The following is a 23,048-nucleotide window of genomic DNA, read 5'->3' on the forward strand; positions in this document are numbered from 1 at the left end:
AGCATCGCTCATGACTTTGTGGGAAAAGGGTTCTCTTTTAGTAAGACATATATTATGCAGCATGTTTGGGTTCTTCAATGAGAAAAGCCCCTTTGTGTATATGAAATTATTTTATATATCTTCTACTTTTTAAAAATAATTTGAAATCAGTAAAAACTAACCCCCCCCTCCTCCCCAGAGCCTGCCTGCCTGAACTGTGCAGGGGCCTGGTTCCCTCTGCAGCTGCGATGTCCCCCAGGACCACTTGAGCCGGGTGCCTGTGGGTGGGTGCCACCTGGGTGGGGGCCCACCGCTGCCACGGAGGGAAGCACCAGCCCTCCCCCTCTCCCAACAGGCCAGGGAGTGCTCTGACTGCCGGCAGCTTGCCCTCACCTCCCGGCTGCCAGAGATGCAGGTAAGTGCAGGGTGTGTGCACAATATTGGGGTTTACTTCACCCTAAATTGAAGTGGTGGGTTCAAACCCACCGCTTAAATTTAGGGCCTCCGTTTCATCTACACATGTCCCATTATGGACTCTATGTCTTGAGCAAAAATAACACGTATGTTTTTAAAACTGAGATGAACCCACAAAATGTTAATAAGGAAGCTGCGTTCATAAAAAGAAATACGTTTGGTTTGCACATTTACCGAGAAGTAGAAAAATTGCTTGTAAAGATACTGTACATTGAGGCACCACTTTTACAAAACACCCTTTTCATTTGAAGGACATAATTCCTCCACCTGGTGAGCATTAGACATTGTAACTCATCCTGCATTGCTCTTCCTCTTGTGTTGGAGTAACCTGGCTAGACAGAACCCACACAAGGTTAGTTCAAGGTACCAGAGATAAGATCTTTGTTGTTTTTATGTAAATTCAGCGCTTGCAAAAGGTGCTGGATTTGACAGCAGTGGAGATGGAAGTCCCCTCTTTACACACAAAACAGGCATAGTATAGGTAGCTGAACTCTGCAGTGTGTACTTTCACCCTCCTCCTCCAATTCCTCCTCTTAACTCATTCTTTACAGCTGGGTTTCCGTCGCTGACCTTCATGCCACTGTCCTTAAAGAATAGTTTAAGAGTGAAAGACTAAGAAAGAAACATTAGTGGCTGAGAAGAAAGCCTAGGGAAAGGAAGGACATTGCTGTTTGAGACACCATAAGGATTTTTGGACTTTGGGCTTACTTAGTCCCAGGAGGCCCTTATTTTCTTTTCACCAGAGGACATTAGCTTTATCACCTCAGGCATCAGCAATTTTGAACTCTGGGAGCTGTTTTGTAATGTGGGAAACTGAGTATCGGGTAGGGTACTGAGTGTGAGGTTAGGAAGCAGGTAGGCTGTGCTAGCACTTTCATTGCTTGTATTACAGTGATTACATAGTAGGGCTGTGCAAAATTTTGCCAGCAGTTTTGTTCTGATGCTGTTTCAACTTGTTTTGAGCTTGAAACAGCAAAATCAAAATGAAACAGAGAGCTTCGAAACAGCCTTGAAAAAAACGAGGCAAGTTGAAATGTTTTGAAATTTGAGAAACATTTTGAGTTTTGAAGCTCAAGCTGAGCTTGCCTGCAGGGAAACAGAAACTAAAGTAAGGAGAGGGAGGGGAAGAGTGGGGAAGAGAGTGGGGAGTGGGGGAAGAAGTGCTCTCATTATTGACTCTGTAGCTGTTCAGTGACTGTGATCCTTCCCTGAGGTCCCTTCCAATCCCAGGGCTCTTGGGGAGGGATGGAAAAACTGCATAAAAGGCAGCATTATTTGAAGTGCCCTGCTTTCTGCCTCGGTGTCAGTTGAGTGAGGGCGTACCTTAACACACACACAGTGTCACCCACCCATGTCATGAGTTTTGCCTGTCAGCAGCTGGAGGTGCAGAGCCCCAGAACCCAGACTCCCCCTGAACCTATCTTCTTGATAGCTGGCAGGCTTTGTGGCCACGGTAGGGGCTACCATCCCTGCAGCTTTCACCCTGCTGCACCTTAACACACACAGTGTCATCCATGTCACGAGTTTTGCTTGTCCGCAGCTTGAGGTGCAGTTCCCCCCAAACCCCTGTACCTGTCCCCTTGACAGCTGGAAGGCTTTGTGGCCTCAGCAGGGGCTAGCATGCCTGCAGCTTTCACCCTGCTGTGCCTTAACACATACACGTGACATGAGATTTTGCTTTCAAGATTTTGAGGTGCAGTTTCCCTGAAACCCCTGCACCCATCTCCTTGAAACTTGGCAGGCTTTATGCTCTCATAAGGGGTTACCATTTCTGTAAGTTTCATCCAAATCAGGCCAGAAATGACAAAGTTATAGGCTGTTTCAAGCTTCCCCATTATAGCCTATGGGAGAAACATCAAAACAGCATCAAAACAACGAAACTGTTTTGATGAAATGAAATGGAACAGCAGTTTTGAATCAAAACAGAATTCGAAACGAAGCACTGTTCCACCAAAACGTTGGAACAGAAGTTGAAACAGCCCTACTACACAGCATATGCTTCACAATGTACCAATAAACTTCTTGCCTTTTTTGCCCCTGCTATCTGCATGAATCTACCTCTATAACATGAACAATAGCAGAGAGAATGGCAGAAACCTCATCTCTCTAGTAACATGCAGACCCCTGTTGGGCAGGTACCCAAGGATGATGAGGTATACATTAAGGGTTGGGTCAAATCTTGTTTCTTACAGTTGCTTCATGTGTTGAGTTTTTCTAATTGTGTCCTAAAAATCTTAGGATACCTGCTTAGGATGTCGTTGTATAACACCATTCATCCTCCTCTTCCCTTCCCTCCCCACCCTGGGTAATGGGCACTGCTCTATGTTGGTAAAAGGAACTTGCAACCCTTGTCTCCCCATCTCCTCTGCCATGTACTCATTGTTGTCCTCCTTTGCTGCATTATATGAAATTTAGACTGTGAACACCAAAGGCCTGGATGCTGTCCTGCTGTTTGTCTAAAAGAGGTCTGCACACCTGTGATTCTGTAGAAACAAATACACGCTATTTACCTCGGGTCACATCAGCAAGTCCTTTGTGCAGGGTTCTTATTGCTCTCCCATGTATGCTATTGGTTCTGGTGCATTCTTGCTCTGTTTTTTGAATTAAGCAGCTGCTCACTTTAAGATCCCCAATTATCACTTCATTTTCTCATGGTCTGAGTCTGACATATGCACATAACACACCCACATCCAGCATCTACCATATCTGGCACTAGAAACAACACGTGATAGGCAGTGGCTCTTTCCCAGACACTCCAGTTCTGCATTACCAGATCCACTTCAGGAGACAGCCGTTAAAATCTAATAATCTGGGCCGGAGAACCACCATCCCTCTCCACGAAGCTACTTAGCACACCTAGCAAAAAGAGTTCCCTTCCTGCTTTCCTTATTCATTGCCCATTCAAACAATGAGACAGATGGTTAAAATGTACAGCTCTCATTTTTAGAACATTAAGAGAGAGTGTAGCTGTTTTCAGGGATGTTGTTGTTGTTTTAAATATAATGTGCTGCTTTGCATAAAATGAACACAATGTTCAAAATAATGTTAAAATTAATTTTGAGAAAATAGAAACTGCAGCTGGTTACATGGTTAATGGGAAGGATAACAATTGTTTTGTATGCAGTGCTCTGAAAAGTTCATTTTATTTCAGAGGAGCTTTTCTAGAACCAGTTTTAAAGTTAATTATCAAAGGCTGGCATCTTCTATCCACTGTCTATGGATCCCTGCTGGGTTTGTTGTTTAGCTTTCCTTGGGAAAGAGTCGCTCTACAGAAGATCATCTTCATGGTGTCACAGTCCAGGGAATCTAACACGTCCTAGCTAATCAGCTTAGAACATCAGTACCATCTTAATGTGGGATTTGGGACCTTCTAGATGCAGGGTGAAAAGCTGAACTAGTCTGCAAGCACATCACTTTATTCCTTTTGCTTTAAGCAAGAATAATTTGCCTTTTTTCTCTCATCTTTCTTCCTTGTTGTTTTGCCCCTGAAAACTGTGCGGCAAAAGCAACCTCCAGGGTGGACACTAAATCTTCTGATGCAGGCAGAGCAGTGATAACATCTGAACTGAGGGTGCTTTTCCAGGGCATGCTTGACAGATGTAGCAGGGCCTTTTAGGATTTAGTACTGGAGCATATCTATTACCCGTGCTGCAGCACAGCTTGGCAGGAGCTGTGTGGTAATCTCCCATGAATTCTGTCTGACTTATCAGAGCATCTGAACAGGTTCCTGCAGGATGCAGAATCACTGCATCAAGTTTGGAAGAGACAGAGCATACACTTTGAACTCCTTTAACTCTTCACAGCCTACTGCTTTTCCATAGTAGGGTGACACATTTCCTTTTTTGAGGTATTATTCCATTTTCTTCCATCTCTGCCACAGCCTTCCCCCCTCAAAGTATATGATTACAAGGAATAGAATCTAATTTCTATGTATCTAAGAGCGTAAGAGTAATTGCTTTAATGGCATGGCAGCCTGCCTGTTTCTTTGGCAGAACACAGTAAATATGATACATGTGGTGGAATTTTAGCTTTTACTGGGTTACAAGCCCAGGACTTTGCTACACAGAGGAGTGTGCTGAACAGCTTTACCCCCTGCCTCCATTGTGTGTGTTTTATCTTGGTCTTGCTGCATATAGTATTTAATGTTCTGTCTTCATCCATGATAACAATTACCTTGGCATTTTATAAAGAGAGAAAAAAACCCTACCAAGATTGATCACAAACACAAAATTGTTTAGATCACAGATTAAAGTTTAATTTTGGAGTTTTGCTTTAGGGTTCGAATTAGCTTCTGAGTGTGAGTTGCATAGGAGGTGCTGTAATTTGTTTTAAGGATAAGGCCTTCAGGCTGCTGTGCATAAAATGAGCATGATTCCTTATTCCCACGGTTGATTTTTGAATGGAAGTGCAATTAGAATTTTTTCACCCAGAAGCGCATACAATACAGAGCAAAGATAATACCTTGAATGCATATCAGCTTGGGGAACTTCTCCTGAAATTTTATTTATTGTTCACCTAGCATTAATTCAAAAAAGATCCATGCAAACCTTAACAATACACTTGCTCTTTAATTTGGAGTCTAGTGTGTTTGTAGAGACTTTTGCAGGGGCTTCATTATTACTGAGCAAGATTTCAATGGTGAATTTTAATGTCACACACAGAAATGTGCAACCAGTTATTTCTCACTGAATGGAAACTATTACAAACAAAACACTGGTGTAGCAATGGCCTCTCTTAATCCTCAATTGCTGCAGAGATTTTCCTGTCACACCAGGAAGCTACACTACCGACCGGTATTGAACAGCCACCATCTGCATATGAGAGGTATGTAGATGATATTTTTTCTGATTATCAATGCCGATCACATTCATCCTACACGAGAAGAATTGAAGAATCAATACCCACAGAATATTCATTTAACCTATGAAACAGAGGTGAATTCCTGCATCCAATTTTTGGATGTCATGGTCACTAAGAAGCCAGATTCTGCTATTTCCACTGCATGATATCAAAAAGACATTGCCTCAGGTAGACACATGTTAGACATGTATCACCTCACCCACTGTCTATGGAAAGAGGATTGGAAGCACGACTTTAAAATGCAGAGTTCAAATGTCTGTAATCTCAAATTTGTGTTTTAACTTACAGGAATAGTATGACCATTTGTGTGTGAGACACCTATATACATGTTTATGTGTCTGTAATACATTATATGTGTATGTCTGTGTACATGTGTGTGCAATTTTTTCCTGTGCCAGAGAACTGCTTGGCACAAAATCACTCATAGGGAGCATCTGTGAAGTAGTTACAGCTTCCTGACTGTCACTGCTGGCACTGGCCTTGATGCCTAGAGCTGTTTATGGGCACCTCTAAGTTGAATCACTGAGGTAAAGTGCTACAACACTGAAAGATCTTAAAGATGTTGCCCCACTGCTCCTCTACCTGCTCCGTCTACATTTTGCAGTGGGGCTGGGATGGAGGTGCTGCAGATCCAGGACTTGTATCAGGGGTATCAAACTCATCCCATGCCCTGGGCTGGATCTGGACTGCCTCCTCTGGATCCAGGGCCCCTCATGAGCCAGATCTAGTTTGGGGTGGCTGTGGCAGGACTGGTGCCTGTGGCAGTAGTGGGGCTGGTGGCAGCAGCAGGCTCAGAGGGGCTGGCGGGACTGAGGGGCTGGTGATAGTTGTGCTCTTGGCAGCAGTGGGGCTGGCAGTGGTAAGGCAAGGTGAGCCACATGTTTGAAACCCTTGCTCTATGTGATAGGGGAAAACTCTGACAAACATTTTGAGGTTGAATTATGGATCCTTTGTGTCACAGTATTGGTGCAAAAGAGCAATCTGGATTGAGAATCTGGCACACAAAATGACTTTGAGGACATGTGTACATCTGAGGGTATATACAGGAATTATAATTCAAACCAGAGAATCCAGACTCCGTTTAGATTTAAAAAAATCAGGAAACATTTAAGAGGGAAGATTCAGACAAAGTGAAGTGTGATCGGTGCTAATGCAATCCACAAAACCACCCTCATTTTTCTATAATAAGGCTTTGCCTTTAAATAGCTGCTTTCTTGAAGGGAATTGGAGGTGCTTCACAAATATCAGGGAGTGAAGCCCAGATGACCATATAAGATGTCTTAGTATTTCTGGCATCCTCCTGATTTTTCAGATAGGTAAAACTGAGGTAGAAAGCAGCTAGTTTATAGACTCCCCAGGCCTGCATGACTGGTCTGGAATGGACCCAAGCATTGTTAGTCCCAGGTCCTGGATTTATCCATTAGTTCACTGCACTTTCTTTTTATCTGGTGAGCACTGGGAGGGTTAAGAATATTCTGTGGAAACAGCCCATGTGGCATTTCTGTCTTGTAAAACGGTTTCTTGGGCTACAGGGCTGGACAAGACCATAATGGGGGTGAAAAACCTCTCGTACATACATGTGTGAGCCAGGCCTTGGATCTACACGTGCAAATGTGTATTAGGCATGAACTACTCTTCCCCTACAATGATGGGGGAGGGTGGGTAGAGCTTTACAGAGTTTTGTCCATGCTGGCATGGATAGTGTCATGATTTGGCAACTGTCAAGGCCATCTGTCCCAGCAGAGAAAGGTAGAAGCAGGAAGAACTGAAGTCTTTTGGAGATATATGTCTTTTTTCTTTTCCCTGTTCTGCTTCTGAAGTAAGGGAGAAAACAGAGCTCCTATGAGAGCCAGGATCTAGACCTTAGCAATTTCTCCCCTCCACTAAAAGATGTTTCTTTCCTATTGAATGTACCTAAAACTTTGTGATGTTTATTTTGGTGGAGAAAGCTATTCACTCTTTACAAAGACTTGGGAGCAGAAATTCATGCTGGCTTTCAGATACTTCACATATACATTGTGTTCAGGTAAACAGTGCCTAAAATGCCTTGGAAGTACAATGTATGTCACAGTCACTAGAAGGAAAGTGTAAAGCTGTCATTTACAAGCATTACTATTATAATGGAAAGGTATTTTCATTATCCTCTCATAGCTGTTTAGTATCTCAATATTTGAATCTGGTTGTAAAGATATTATTGGGTCATAACCGCATTATCTTTGTATAAAATACTGTCTTGATAATTGGTCAGTCTGTACTATCTAGCAGAGGAGACAGAAATAAACTATTTTATTTCTCAAACAGGGGATAATGCAGCCAGGGCAAGAGAGGTTCCCCTCCCCCTGCTTCCCCCCCCCAAGGTGATAAAAACCTGTTGATGAATTTAATTTGAACGCTGTTCTCAAACAAAACATTTTGGTGTAATTTACTTTATAAGTCTTACCTGGGTTTTGTTTTTTTTTGTTTTTTGGGGTTTTTTTTTGTTTTTTTTTTGACAAAATCCCTATTAGCTGGGTATTTGTGAGAATTCCATGAAATGGGAAGTTCACCTTGAGGCCACACTGTCTGCTTCAATTAGGATAGCATGACATGGTCTAAGTGAAGTAAACATCTCTAATATATTAGGCCTCTTCCAGGACTTCATGCATTTGAACATCTTTGGGCTGTGATGGTTTCTTTTCTACCAAGTTTTACATACAGAGTCCTTCTGCTTCTGGCTGTATGCTCCATTCTCAGTGTTAGCAGTACCAGGCACTAGGCTATGTGCAAGCTCATTCGGCTTGGTCCTATCTGTAAGCATATCAGTATAGATTTTTAAGTCACAACAAATGTTATTGAGCAGCCTCTTACCTATGATATAAAATGCTGCTGCTTCCCTTTTGAATGAAAAAACTGATAGTCTTTTTTTAAGTGTCAGCTACCCATGTAGGTCAAAATCCAAAGAAGATGAGTTGTATCCAATTGCCTTCAATTTTCTTTCAGTCTTTTCTTATTTTATGACAGGTGCTCTTCATACACTACAAGGTCTCCTTAGCCCCACAAACCCGGTGTATTACTTCTTCCTTTGACCTAGCTTCACAGGACAAATGTAACCTATTTTAAACAAAGTGAGAAAATGGAAAAGTTCTGAATTAGGAGCAACTGATGGGGTTCAGTGTGCTTCTACTATAGTTAGATTCTGGGTATGCAAATGTTGCACATAACCACAGCCACAAAGTGGGAGCACACAATGATATCCTGATGTGCAATAATTTTCTTCTGGGGCACCTTGAGAGAGATTGGAGTACAGCACCAATACATAGATGCCTTTGTGTACTAGCTAACTCCACAGTTGAAGACAGAAATACGTTAGAAGGGTGTTAATCATCAGCCCTGGACTACATCAAGAGACATCAGTTTAAAAAAAAAGCTAGCTTTTCTTCACTGGGCCTATTGCAACTACATAAAAGAATATCCGACTAGCTGCGCTCTGTTGGGGTGTACCATAATAACATGGAGATACATACTTGATTACACAGTCACCTGTCTTATATGCAAATCCCCAGGATTAGAACACAAGCAAGTACCTGTACGGTGAATTCAGGAACTCATTGATGAATGCAGACAGTAAAGGGAACTGATATATGTTTGAGTACCTGTGCTAGTGTTCCTTCAGAAGAAAGACAATACACAATTCAGTGTGGGCCAAATGTGTGCTTTATTATGTCATTAACTGTGATACCTTTTAAATGTGTTACCTTGCCACATCCAACAAATAGCCACATTTTCTTCAATAGCATTGGTCTGGGCTAGCGAGGTTCTCCTCTGTGCAAGGGTAGCAGAACCTGGCCATATGTAAATACAGGATCACTGTTGTGAGATGCCTGCATGCAGCTGTTGTGTTGTTATTTCACCCCCTGTTAGAATCAGTTCTGTAATTGGGAAGAACTGTGAATCTGTAAAAGCAAGCAGAAAAGAAATAGAGAAAAAAAGGGTTGAATTGCTTGCTCTTAGGGGTTTGTGATAAGCAAACATCAAATTGGTAGAAGACCCTATTTCAGTTTCAGTAAACTATCTTTATTATTTTGTGTCTGAAGCATTAATTTGACTACACCTAGCAGTAAAAATGGATGACAAAAACAGGCATACTGTTTTGCAAAGCTTTGAAAATAATTTTTTTAGGTGAAGGTTCATAGACGTTTTTCACTGGTACTGCATGTTTATCTGTGGTAACATCTTTAAACTGGGAACTAAGGACAGCTGATCCATGAAATGAGAATATCGTCTCCCTATCCTGTAAGGTTGCCTAATTTTAGAAGCAAATTCAAGCTATATTTTCAGGTTCGGAAATGTTGTGATAAATTGGTGGTGGGTTTGGGTTCCCCCCCCCCACACACTTTGGTTTCTCAGACAGGATTGAACTGAATGTGCCAAAGTACCACAAGAGAGGCTGTCTTCATGGTATTTCCATCTGGAATCAAAAGTAAGAATGCCAGAAATCCTTTGAGAAAACCTGTTCTCATGTGGTTTCCTGCCCAGTGCAGCATTTTGATATGTTAGGAGAGTTTGGATTAGTGGCAGAGAAGCAGAGAAACTATATCTGAATGCCAAACCTTTTTGAAGTGTGTCCATCCCTACTGGAAGCACTGTAGGCCAGAGGCATAAGGTATACTGTCTCTCCTTCTGCACATTGGCCAGTGTTAAAGGTGGTGAAATAATGGTAAACAAATACATGAATGTATTCATGAATGAACAGGACTCTTCTGTTCTTTGTGGAGTTAATTAATGTGTTATTTTTTTTACAAAATAATCTCTATATACTAAAGAAAAAAGTTTCCATATCCAGAAATGTTTTTCATTTTAGCATGCATCACACTGCATCCAGTCACATTATAAGTGTGTTATTTGCTCTTCTTCATTTGCTGTTTATTATTCTTCTAATTCAGGGCTGTCCAACTGGTGGACCCAGGGCTGCATGAGGCTCATAAGAGGTTAAGTTGTGGCCTCCTGGCTCCTGCCAGGCCACCGCTCCTATCTCTTTGCTGTGGTTGCAACAGCAGCTACAGTCTCCAGCCCTCCCTCTGATTCAGCTTTCATTTCCTGTTTCCTCCCCATGGGGTGGGGTGGCATGGTGTGGTGCAGCTTGGAGAGCTGAGGCTGAGCCTGGGGTCATGTGAGCATGTTGTGCACCTGTGAAAAGGAGCACCCACTGGGCACATGGTGCCACATTTTGTGTGTGTGGGGGGGCATGACTTACCTGATGAGGCCCATAGGTGTGCAGCCCCTGCTGGTGTGGCCCATGGCTCCTTAGAAGTTGGCCAGCCCTGTCCTTGTTAAAAGAGCTTGTTCTTCAGTCAGGGAAAAGAAACAAATGTCAGGTATCTTTGGTGACTAATCATACACCACTAATAGCATCAAAGTCAAGCACCCCTAGAACGAAAATTGTTTGTCCATCCTTTTCAGTGAGTATTTAGATTGGTTTGGGCATGATTCATAACAAAAGAAATGGTTACACTTGGCACCACTGTTATCCACTAGGGCTGTGCACAGCTTCAGTAGCTGATTCAATTCGGAAGAGATTCGGCCCGAATTGGGGACCGAATCTCCAAATGCAAATTGAATCAGGAGACCAAGTAAAAGCTCCGAATCAATTCAAAACATCCAAATTGATTTGGAAAAGATTCGACCAATTTGGAGATTCGGCCATAGACTAAGCAGGCATCTGACAGCTGCCTCCAGCTGGTAAGTTGGTTGGGGTTGGGGCAGGGAAGAGGCGTGGGGGAGGGAGGGATTGGGGCTCGGGCTGGGACAAGCTGGGTGGGGGGCATGTTACTTGGGGAGGGGAGAGGGGTGTGGGATGCGGGCACAGTGGTGCTGGGAGCGGGGCTCTGCCCTGCTGTCGCTTGCCCAGCTGGGGTGGAGGGGACCCCTCCAGGTAGAAGGGAGCAAGTGGAAGCAGGGCTGCTGTGCCCACATCCCATGCCCTCCTGCACTGGCTGGCAAGCAGCAGCAGGGCAGAGCCCTCGCTCCCAGCGCTGATGCAGGTGAGACAGCTCTGGGAGTGGGGGTATGCCCTGCTGCCACCTGGAGATAGCCCCACTGCATCACGCCCCCTACGCTGGCTGGGCAAGCAGCAGCAGGGTAGAGCCCCTACAGCTGCCCCTACTGGGGCAGGGGCAGGCACACCCAGAGGAGCTGTGGGAGAACCTGCAGCCTCCTGGCTGTGCTTTCTTCTCTCCAGTTGATCCAAATAATCGAATCTCTCTGAATCAGCGCTGAATCTTCTGAAGCTGATTCTGCTGAATCAATTCAGGACAGTGATCCAAATCTTCGAATCGAATCACTGTCCTCCAAATCAGCCGAATCCAAATTGAATACTTCCCTATTTGCACAGGCCTGTTGTCCACTATGAATAATTCAACTTTGTGGAATTTCCATTCCAATTCTCTAGAGTGTTACACTCAGAAAATGTTGAAGTGCTAGTGTGAGTGTGACACTGTTTTCTGGAATACTACCTTTTGGGATTGGAGCCTGTGCATGGCACTCTATAATAACACTGTAAGTTCGGGGAATTTTTCAGCTGTGTATGGAAGGGCCATATTCCACATACTGGATCTTGGTCTTAGCTGCTATAGAGATTTTTTAATCTTCTAAAATATTCATAGAAAATACCTTCCTGAACACTCAGCATTATTCTTTGCCAGGAGAACAACTTCTCTGACACCTCAGACTAGAACAATGTACTTTATTGTTGTTGTCTAGTTTGGACAGCCCATGCTACTCTTGTTTGGCTGAGATGAATGTCCAATTGTGTATGGCCCAGCTGAGGTTGCTTGCCTGTCTTAATTCAAGTTAAAGCATGCATTAAGGTGTTCCTTAACTCACCTGGTTGAAAATATCAAGATACTGAGCTCAGAAAAGTCTGTAGTCAAAGCTCAGACAAACATGAACTGACAAGCTGAATGCTTTAAGTCCTTTCATTCACAAATGAGTCAGTCAACCTACAAGCATTCTGTCTTCCCTGTTGTGGCTGCTTTCTCTCTCTTTTTTTAAAATTATTTTGTTGATCTTCCTACCAGGTGCATTCAGTTCAGCTCTTAACATGTCACCTGTGTGAGGTACTTTTCCTACATGCGCAGAGGGGGAGTTGTCTTCATTTTCTGTGGCAGTCTGGTGAGTGTAGTGTAGGACAGGTGAGCGAGATGTGTGGTATCAAAGAAAAAGAGGGATTTTTTAATTTTGTTTTGTAAATTGGGTCTGTGCTCTTTCATTGCCAAACTATGGAATCACATGGATTCTCTGCTTCTGGCACCTTCAGAAACTGAATTTCTGCTGAACAGATCCCTACTGCACTTAGCCACTTGTACAGAACTCCTTTTATCAGCATATTCATAAGAGAATACATGCTGGGGGATTTCTTCTGTCTAATGCATCTCCATGCAGCAACTACAAATAAAAGTGGATTTGTTTTAACTTGAATTAAACATACATGTGTATGAATTCACACATGCACAAACCTGCACACACATGTTTGTAGTCTGCCTTGATAATACATTTGGGCAGACAACAGTTTAACAGTGAGAAGGATGTTTATAGTTCAGCTTCAGCTCTTCTTAGCATAGTCCATACTGCTCTCTCCCCCTCCTCCCTGGCCCCCTTCTCTCTTTCTCTCTCTCAGGGATATGCATTAACTCACTGTATCAGCTGTCTGTAGTGATCTATGCAGGTGTAATGTCTGTATTAAGTTTGCACAACTAGTCAAAATGTTTACCAGAACTATTTAATAGGGAGATCAATAGCAACTGCCTTTCTGTTTGCATTAACAAAGCAAAATTGGTTTCAGAGCAAGTCTTTTCAGAATAGGAAAACTGGAATTACTCCAGTTTTATGTAGGCAACACAGAGTAAAAGGGTATCACAAGTACTTCTTCAGATTTATTCTCATCATGCAGTTATTTGGGTTGGGGCATTTTAGATGGCTGTCGTCACTGTGACACTCTCTCCCTATAAAGCAAGGGTGTTTAGTGGTACTTTCATAGGTATACTGGGCCTGATTTATGGCTGTCACTTTCTTCATGACAGTGTTCTGACGAGTTCTGCTGCTAGTGGTATAAACTTGTTCAAGCTTGAAGTGACACTTCTGCACTGAAGTTTTTGCTTCCCCAGAGAGGAAACTATTCTAGATCATCTGATTTTTAAGTGTCAAGAGGAATTCTGTTTAGCTAGATTTCCTTTCCTGTGATTCCGAGTTGTCATCAGTACCCTGCCTGTTAAAACATTTTTCTAAAATTCTGTGTTGGCTCTGAGTTGAGATACCTGATACAGTATGTTTCAGATCACCTGTTGGCCCATATGATTCCTGGCTTGGAAACTGGCACAGTCACCAATGAGTAGCTGACAGATTTCATCGCTAGATTCCCTGCATTAGCATTGTGTCAATAGAACAACGTGCGGCTGTTACTTAGAGTGGCAAGTGCCTTTTTGATTATTCATAGTTAAAATGGTGGCTAGATATTTATTTTTAAGTGTTGAGTGGCAAAAATGAGGCAGTTTCATAATGTTCACTTTAAAATATCCCCAGCATCCACTGTAGTATTCTTTTTTCTAAACAAAGCATAGACCTCATGCTGCTATCACTTTTGTACATGCAGACTTGAAGCTTGTGAGCAGTCTTACCCATATAATTAAAGCTAAACACGTGTCCATGTATTTGGGTCATAGTCTGTACCTTAATTTTCCAGGCAGGCATTTTTCTTTCAATTGCCTTCACCTCCAAAATGTTGTAATGTATCAAATAAACAATTTCTTCCTATTTATTATAAAAAGGGGAATTAAAAGTGAACTCTGTCTCTGAAGATAAGCAGTGAAGGCACGTGTAAGAAACAGTTCAGTGGCAGTGGCCAAGTAGATATAAACCACAGGCTACAAACAGTAAAGGTAAGGGACTAAATAATAGATCCATATAAGGGCTTCATTGAATTAGGGCAATTATACCAAATTTACATGTATACATGAGAGCAGAGGCATAACTTTCTGGGGATTAAAATCCTGTCTCATTTTCAACTCAAAGTTGTATGTCTTTCTCTGTATATCAGCTCATGTGTTACTATTTCTTAAGGTCTGATCTCAAATATTACAACATAAAAAATGCTAAGTTAGGAATACAATAAAGATGTGGCACCTACCTGAAAAAAATGACATCATCCAGAAAGTGCAGCCTTTTAAAAGGCCATATTAAATAAAAATATTCCAAGGGAAATGCCATCCTCCTTATGTTCATAAACTGGGATATGTATGCTCTGAATTACTCTAGGTGTTTGACTCTATCCCAGGAGTGAGAAGTTTGGAACTCTGCCCCTTTAGCTGGCATTCTCCAGGCAAGCAGCCTGTCAAGTCAATTGAAGACTAGTAGAAAGCTCTGCCCTGGAAGGGAGCGTGTGCTGGAAGTAGGCTTTGCATGCAAGAACCGAGAGATATGATTCAAAGATTGTGAGAACAGAAGGAGTCATTTTGATCATCTTGCTTGTCCTTTTGCAGAATGCAGACCATGGGCTTTCCCTGAATTAATTCCTCTTTGAAGTAGAGCCAATCTTTTAGAAATGCCTTCAGTCATAATTTGAACTTTTACAGAAATGGAGAAACCAATCCCCCTTCCTAAATGGTTATGCAGTCTTATTATTACATTTGAACCTTATTTTGAATCTGAATTAATCTAGCTTCAACTTCTAGCCACTGAATCTTGTTATACTTTTGTCTGCTAGGTTGAAGAGCCCTCTACTTATTAAATTTCTGTTTCTCATGTGAGTACTTGTAGTCTATGATCAAGTCAACCCTTAACCATCTCTTTAATAAGCTAAATAGGTTGAACTCCTTTAATCTTATAGCATAAACTATGCATCCAATCCTCCAGTCTTTTTTGTGACTCTTCTTTGAGTTGTCTTCAGTTTACCAATTACCTCTTTGAATGGTAGATACCCAAACTGGATTTAGTGTTCTGGTGGCAATTGTTTCAGTAACAAATACAGTTATTTGCTAACCTCTCGGGTCTACCTTGAGCCTCTTAACTTTTCAGCTTATTCATTCAAGGATGACAATCACTTTCAGTTGATTATCCCTCAGTACTTCCAAACCTTCCTCAGTGACACTGCCACCTAGGATGGAGTTCTCTATTCTCCAAGTATGGCCTGTATTTTTGTTTATACAGATAGGAATTTACTTCACACAGCTCACAAAGCAATCTAGGTATCTCTGTATCATTGTCCTGCCCCCTTCACCAGTTATCATTTCCCCAATCTTTGTGTCATCAGCAAACTTTATCAGTAACCATTTATATTTTTTTGCCCAAGTCACAGCACAGAGCTGTCCCTTCTGACCCGATTAAAAACTCATCTTCTCAATGATGTTTCCCATTTACAGTTACATTTTGAGATTTATTAGATAGTCAGTTTTAATCCATTTATTGCATGCCATGTTGATTTTATTTCATTCTAGTTTTCTAATCAAATGTTGTGCAGTACCAAGTCCAGTATTTTAAAGAAGTTTAAGTCTAATACGTCAATACCCTTTCCTTTGTCATCCAAACTTTTCATTAAGATAGTCTGCTAAATTTCCATAAACCCATGTTTAGAATTTAATTATATTATTATATTACAATTCTATTATCATATTGTTGTGATATGTTATGATTAATTAATGATACTATTCTCCTTTAATAATTATTTTTTGTTTATGCTATTCCACTATTTTATCTAGAATCTGCATCAGGCATACTATTACCAGACAATTCCACGTCCCTTTCTAAATATTGACCCAGCATTAGCTTTCTTTCAGTCCTCTATAACTTCCCCAGGGTTTTAAGATTTATAAAAAAATTAGAATTAATGATGTAGAGACAGCCTCAGCTAACTCTGTTAAAAATGTTGGTATACGTCTACATGGCATATAACAGCACAATACAGAAACATGCTGCACTGGCTGTATGCATGCTAGCTCTAGAAATAACAGTAGCATGATTAGGTTTACTTCTGGTGCTGTATATAGGCTAATGGGCTCTGCCTCTCAACAGGTCTTTGCACAGCACTGCACTAGCACAGTTATGCTCTGATTCTGGAGGTGTTATGTGCAGAACTAGAATCAGTGCTATGAACGCTCCCTTTTCATCCTTTGTTATATTATTTTTAAAGCTACTTTTATTTTACACAGTTTTTTTAACCAAGGGAGACTTCTTTCTTGATTATAGCATTGTGGATTTTATGGCATCTAGTAATATATTTGTAAATGGATCCTAATTATCATTGATATGTTTGAATTCTTTTGAAACTGAGCTTTGTAAAATACTGAGTGTATATATGGGAACGTATGTATCCATTTTACTGTATCTACTTTATTCTGCTTGTACACAACATAAAATCAAGTAATGGTCAGTTAACACCTATGCATCCATTAATTGTAGGTCTGGGATCAATTGTTTTTTTTGTCAAGAGGGAGTCTAGGCCATGTTGGATGCAAGGCTTCCTGAGTTAGGAAATTGGCTGTCTATAATTTTTTTTGAGATTTTGAGGACATTTTAGTACTGGCAGCATGAAACCTCCAGAATATGTCAGTCAGATTAAAGTCCCATATGTTAATAGCTTTTTACCCCAACTCATTATAGGTAAGCCTTAAAATAGTTGGTCATCCTATTCACTACTATGATTCAATGGTCTCTAGCAGACACCAGCGTGGATCTATAAACATTAAAAATTGTTTACATTACTTCCAAATTGTCACTGGTTCAAAACCAGGTGATAGCATTTTTGATACAGAATGCCGTGCACACTGTCCTTTTGCCCACTCTCACCTTTCTAAATAGGTTATAAGCATTGATTTTTAACATTCCAGCCATTTGAATTATCTTAAAAAACTAACCATGTCATATTAATGCTAATCTAATTCTTTTCCCCCCTTCTGTTATCTAGGATCTTGGCATTGCTTTATTGACAATTAAAGAATTTAATTTTGTTCTACACGTCTATTTTCCCTTTCCCTTTTGTTGTTTAATACCCTCTGGAGACTGGGCTTTTTGGATGTCCCTGTGATGTAGTGTAGGTATAACCTTAGAGTCAGTCACTTCTCATGTCTTAGCTCCAAGAAACAGTGCACTGTCCCATTATCTACCTGGACCTTGTAGCACATTTCTTTCCATTCTTAGAATTCCTAACAGAGGCCAGCTGCTTTCCTTGAATGGCTGGAGAATTTTCTGGGGGAGCTTGCTTGATTTCCTTCTGGGTTTGGTCTGAGCAGCCATCCACAGGTATGTTCTACAGACCCCTCTATTCTATTTGACCAGCTAGACCTTCAGATTTATATTCTATCATTTCCACAATGTGAATATATTAATTATTGGATACTTCTAACTGTATGGGACTTCTCCTGGCTATCTTCTCTCTTATTGTCACACCTAACCCATCTTCTTCTGTATCAAACACTTAAACTGTGATTGGTTCACTTTTCCCTAGCAGGTGTGATTGGAGAAGCCACTTTCCAGGTTTATTCCCTCTCTGGTTCCTTGGTAGCTAGTTCCTTTCTTTCTAGAACCTGCAGTTGCAGATGTCTTGAGGCTGCATAGTTTGTGTTTGTCTTTCCAGACTGCAAATCTTTTCATTTAGCATTTTCACCTCCTGCATGTCATTTGGAAGAAACCCCTTTCAGTTTTGGGTAGGAAAGAAAAGGCACATACATTTCAGCTCACAGTCACTCATATCATTGCTGAACACAGTACTGAGTGTAGAAATATGGCTAAAATGCAAACCTCCCCATCATCTTCCCCAAATTTCCTTTGAAACTGCCTTGTTTTACAACAACTGCTTGCCTGGCAACTAACTTAAGTACTGAACCAAGTTGATTAGGTTCAGCCCATCACTGACAGGAAGAGGTAATTCATCTCTGGTACTGAGTTTGATCAAAGAGCCAAAGATGCGTAACCTCCTTTCAGAGAAACAACCAACCAGAGCTCTTTCAGCCTGGCATATTCGAGGCCCTAAAACTAGCCATACCAAGACAAACTACTGTATATAGACTGAATACACACCTCAAAAAGTCCCTTGACCTCCAAGCACAGGATCCACAGCTGCATTCTTTTAAGTTGTCCTCTTGGCAGCTCCTTATGTGGTAGGGGAAGTGAATTTATAATGTACTGAACCATCATTTATAAGGCCTGTGCTAACTTGGTCATTGTATGAATGCTGTCAAAGAAATCATTTTATAGCCTGCCTTAATGAGGTATTATTCTCAGCTCACCAACTCCCACAGTTTACTCAGCCAGATGACTTTCAAGAGCTCATTCTGTGTTGTAAATAGAGCTGCCCATCTCGAGCTGCAACAGCCTGAAGAGGAATGAGACCAGTGACAAACACATTACAAAGGGCCAGGTTAGCTCTAATTGTGCCTTATGCCATGTTTAATGGGATCATTAACACAGCTAACTCTTTACTAAATGGCTGTTTTTTATAGATGCTGCTGGTCAAATGTGATCTTGGTATAACGTCTGTGACTATAGTGGAATTGTGCCCACTTATGACAGAACTGAGTTTAGCCTTAGAGCTTTATGTTGGTGAACTCTCTAACTAGCTTGCTATCAGGTCTAGAATAATCTGGATCCACCAGTCATTTGTAGTGCTGTTCCTAACTTGAGTCATGGTGTCTCTGAAGTTACCTGACAAGCAAACAAACTGAAGAGTCCTGAGCTAGGATTGCATGCACCTCATCGCTATGGTCTCCTTTTATTGTCAACCTAATGGTATGGGCACGTGAAAAATGAGGGGCTCTTAGTGCTGTTATATTCCCTAACTGTGGCTATTGTTTTCCACATTTCCTGCTCACCAGAAGGTGCTCTGTAGGCTACAGAATGATTTAATAGATTTCATAGACATCAGGGCTGGAAGGGACCTCAGAAGATCATCGAGTCCAGCCCCCCGCCCAAAGGACAGGAAGTCGGCTGGGGTCATAGGATCCCAGCAAGATAAGCATCCAATTTGCTCTTGAAGGTGTTCAAAGTAGGTGCTTGAACCACCTCCAATGGAAAGGCTGTTCCAGACCTTGGAGGCTTGGACAGTGAAGAAATTCTTCCTTATGTCCAGCCTGAAACGGTCTTGTAGTAGTTTATGATTGTTCGACCTCGTCATCCCTTGGGGCGCTCTAGTGAACAAACATTCCCCCAGATACTGGTGGTCACCCCTGATAAACTTGTAGGTGGCCATCAGATCACCCCTGAGCCTGCGCTTTTCCAGGCTAAAGTGCCCCATGGCTCTCAGCCATGATAAAAGAATGACTGCCTGATCCAGAGCTGACAAGCTTCCTGGGTAAGGGTTTTCTTGGTAGGGCTACACTACATTCTTATTGTCCCCCTGGGATGGACAGTCTCAAGGACACCTTGACACTTGCTCCCAGTTCCACAATCTAGATCTGGAAATGCAGTGGTGAAGTGGGACTGCTACCTATTGCCTGCTCTCAAGCACCCTGGAGATAGAGGTCTGTAGAGTGGATATATGTGCATGTCCCCGAGGTGGCTACACTGATGCATTTCTGGGTTCTGTGCATTTGATTGGAAAGGGATGGGCAAAGAGTGCTCAGGAATATTTGTTCTTAGTATAGTGTAGAGGTCCCAAGTGGCTCTATGAATAGTGTGGTCATTTACCTTGGCTTGCATTTTTTTTCTCTGGATACCTTTCACTCACTTTTTACTTCTCTCTTTTCTCTTTGATTTTTGGGTATCTCATTTTTTTCCACCAGCCTTCAGGACTAGTCTCAGTGGTAATACTTGTGAACAGTAGTCCTTTGGCTGGGGAGAGTCTTCTAGGACCTGGGAAAAGCTCACCATAAGTGAAGGATTATCACAACCATGCCTTTATTCTCAGAGTGTTGCTTCTGAAAGCAGTGAAGCTGGGTGCAGACATTTTTTTCTTTCATATCTAGACTGTTTAATTCTTCAATATATTGCCTGTATTTGGACCTATATTGCTGACAGTGTAGTTACATTTTAAAAATATTCCCCTCTCCAAGTCATGGGCAAGATCACAAATCCTCTAAAACAGGGGTTGTCAACCAGGGGTATGCATACCCCTGGGGGTACTTGGACCAGGCCTAGGGGTATGCGTGGGTAGGCAGGAATGGAGTTCTGCCGCCTCCTAAAAGTAGGGCCAGGGTGGGGTGAGGGCAGCAGCACCCCTGTTTGGGGTAGGGAAGCTCGCATGTGGCAGCCGCCACCGCCGCACACCAACCCGGTGAGATTTCCTGCCCTGCAGAGGGGTGCTGCTGCCCTCACCCCTGCTCCACCCCGGCTCTGCTCCTGGGAGGCAGCAGCGCTCCATCCCCACCCGCCCATGTACTGTCCCCACCTCCTCATTCAGCAGTCGGCCATGTGCCACTGCCCCCCACTTGGCATCTGGCTGCTGGGGGTACTTAGGCTAAAAAAGGTTGAAAACCCCTGCTCTAAAAAGTACAGTCCTGCCTAACTGAATGGTATTTCAGAGGTCCTGTCTAGCCTCTAAAATAGTTGAATGAATGGTATTTCAGAGAAACAAGGAAGAAATAATCATTTGGGAGACATGAGAATGATGGTCAGGGTTGGGGGGAAGAATTTTTGGCTAAGTAGGGTTTGGGGTAATAGGGTTAGATTATATTTTATTCCCTTCTCCATTTGAAGATGGAGAAGCATGATATAACACTGTTTGTATGTGTGTTTATAAAGCAAATCATAGTTGATAAGTCTAATTTTAGGCCTACCAGCTTTTGTAAGCATCCTTTTAAATACTTCTCATATGCTGTTTTACAGAGCAGGTAGAAGCATAAAAGCATAGAAGTGAAAAGTTAACAAGGTTCCAGGGGACTATGAAGCAATATTTGAAAAGACAGGAAGGGAGCTCTCCATGACTAAAAATATGGGACGCTTGTACACGTGACGAAAATTGGCCTTTTTTGCAGTTTAATTGTGTCACGCTTTATACATCCAGTTTTTTTTGTGATTTAAATGAGTTCCTTCCTCTGCAAAATAAACCACATCCCAGTGCATTTTAGTTTGAATTGCTGTAAATTGCAATGATACAGTGGTTGATCTGTCACATGTACATGTTAAATCACTGAATGGTGTGTAATGAATCCCTTTGTCCACCAGATGTCGCTTCGATTTGCAGGTATTTGTGTGTAGTGGCTATTTTTGGACACCAGGTGTAGTAGCCCAGCCTGACATGAATCAGTCTTCTGCTCATGGCGGATTATGAGTGCCCCCGCTTCATGCAAGGAATATAAAACCATGTGGCCACTTTATACAGGTGGCAAGGAGCGGTAAAAAGGTAATTGTGGCCACCCGGTTCCAGCACTGCAGGCAGCGGCAGTCCTGGGAAGTGACTGCTACCTGCACAAGTACTCCCGCCTGTGCAGCATGGCCCTGCTCAGAGTACCTGCCTAACCCGTGCTGCCTCTGGCTCCCCGGGGGGGGAGGGGCTGATTGCCAGTGGTACCCTCGCCCCATAACCCACCCCTGCTTCATGTAAAGAATGTAAAACTGCCTGGCCATTTTATGCAGGCAGCCAGGAGTAGTTTCATTCTCCAGTAAAAAGCTAATTGCAGTTGCCTGGTCTCAGCGCTGCAGGCAGGCAGCTGTGGGAAGTGCCTACCACCTGCATGAACATCCCCGCCCACCCAGCATGGCCCTACTCAGACCCATGCTGCCTCTGCTTCCCCAGGGGAATCCCTGATTACTAGTGGCACTTTTGGCCCATAACCTGCCTTGCTTCATGCAAGAAATATAAAATTGCCTGGCTGCTTTGTGCAGGCCTGGAAAGCCGTTGCTGCTTGCATGGACACCCTCAGCCATCCATCATTTCCCGAGCCAGGGTGCATGCCTTGGCCGTGCTGCTCCCAGCTTGCCAAGGGAGGCCCTTGACTGCCAGGTGCACCATCAGTCCATAATCCATCCCTGCTTAGTGTGATGAAGAAAATACTGCTTGGCTGCTTTACGCAAGTGGCCAGGAGGGGGTGATTTAATTTCCTACTAACAAGAAAATTGTGGCAGCTTGGTCACAGAAATACAGCCTTTATCCTGGGTCATGCAAGGTGACAAAAATGTCTGCAAAGTAAAGATTATTTTGGTGACAAAAATATCTGCAAAGTGAAGTTTAGGTAATCAGTGCATCATTTACTGACTTCTAGGCCCATGGTGGATGACCACAGGGTCTGTTTCAGGGTCTTGCACAACCGAGGGCTACCCGCCTGTGCCCCATGTGTGAAGATGCTGGTTCCTGCTCACAGTTTCTTCCATAGCTGGTGAGGGAATGAATACTGATAGAAATGACCTGCTGTTCATAAAGCAGGTGTGCTTAACACTAAAGTGGGCTCACAGAAAGCTGCTTGCCTGTTTTACATTAACCAGTGAGTGAATAAATGGCATTGGGGGGAAAATTAGGTTGTGCTAAGTATAGTGGCTCAAATAAGGAACTGGCTATTTGGCTGTGATTACGGCTACACATCCTTTCTGGGCCATACAACACCATGCCTCTGTGTCACTGGGGGAATCTCCTGGACATCCCTGACCAGTGTTGCCCATCACAAGGTACATCATTTACTGTTTAAACTAGTATGGTGTTGTCAGATTGCAGGCTCTACCATGCAGGCATCATAACAATTTCTCTGATGTGCAAGCCTTCCCAATGCCCTTTCCCTGCTCCCCCACTTGTTCCATGCATTCCTTTCTTGTGCACCATATACCCCTTCTCCATTTTCCCC

Source organism: Gavialis gangeticus, unplaced genomic scaffold (assembly GCF_001723915.1).
Source record: "Gavialis gangeticus isolate Ggan-Ray unplaced genomic scaffold, GavGan_comp1, whole genome shotgun sequence".
Lineage (NCBI taxonomy): Eukaryota > Metazoa > Chordata > Crocodylia > Gavialidae > Gavialis > Gavialis gangeticus.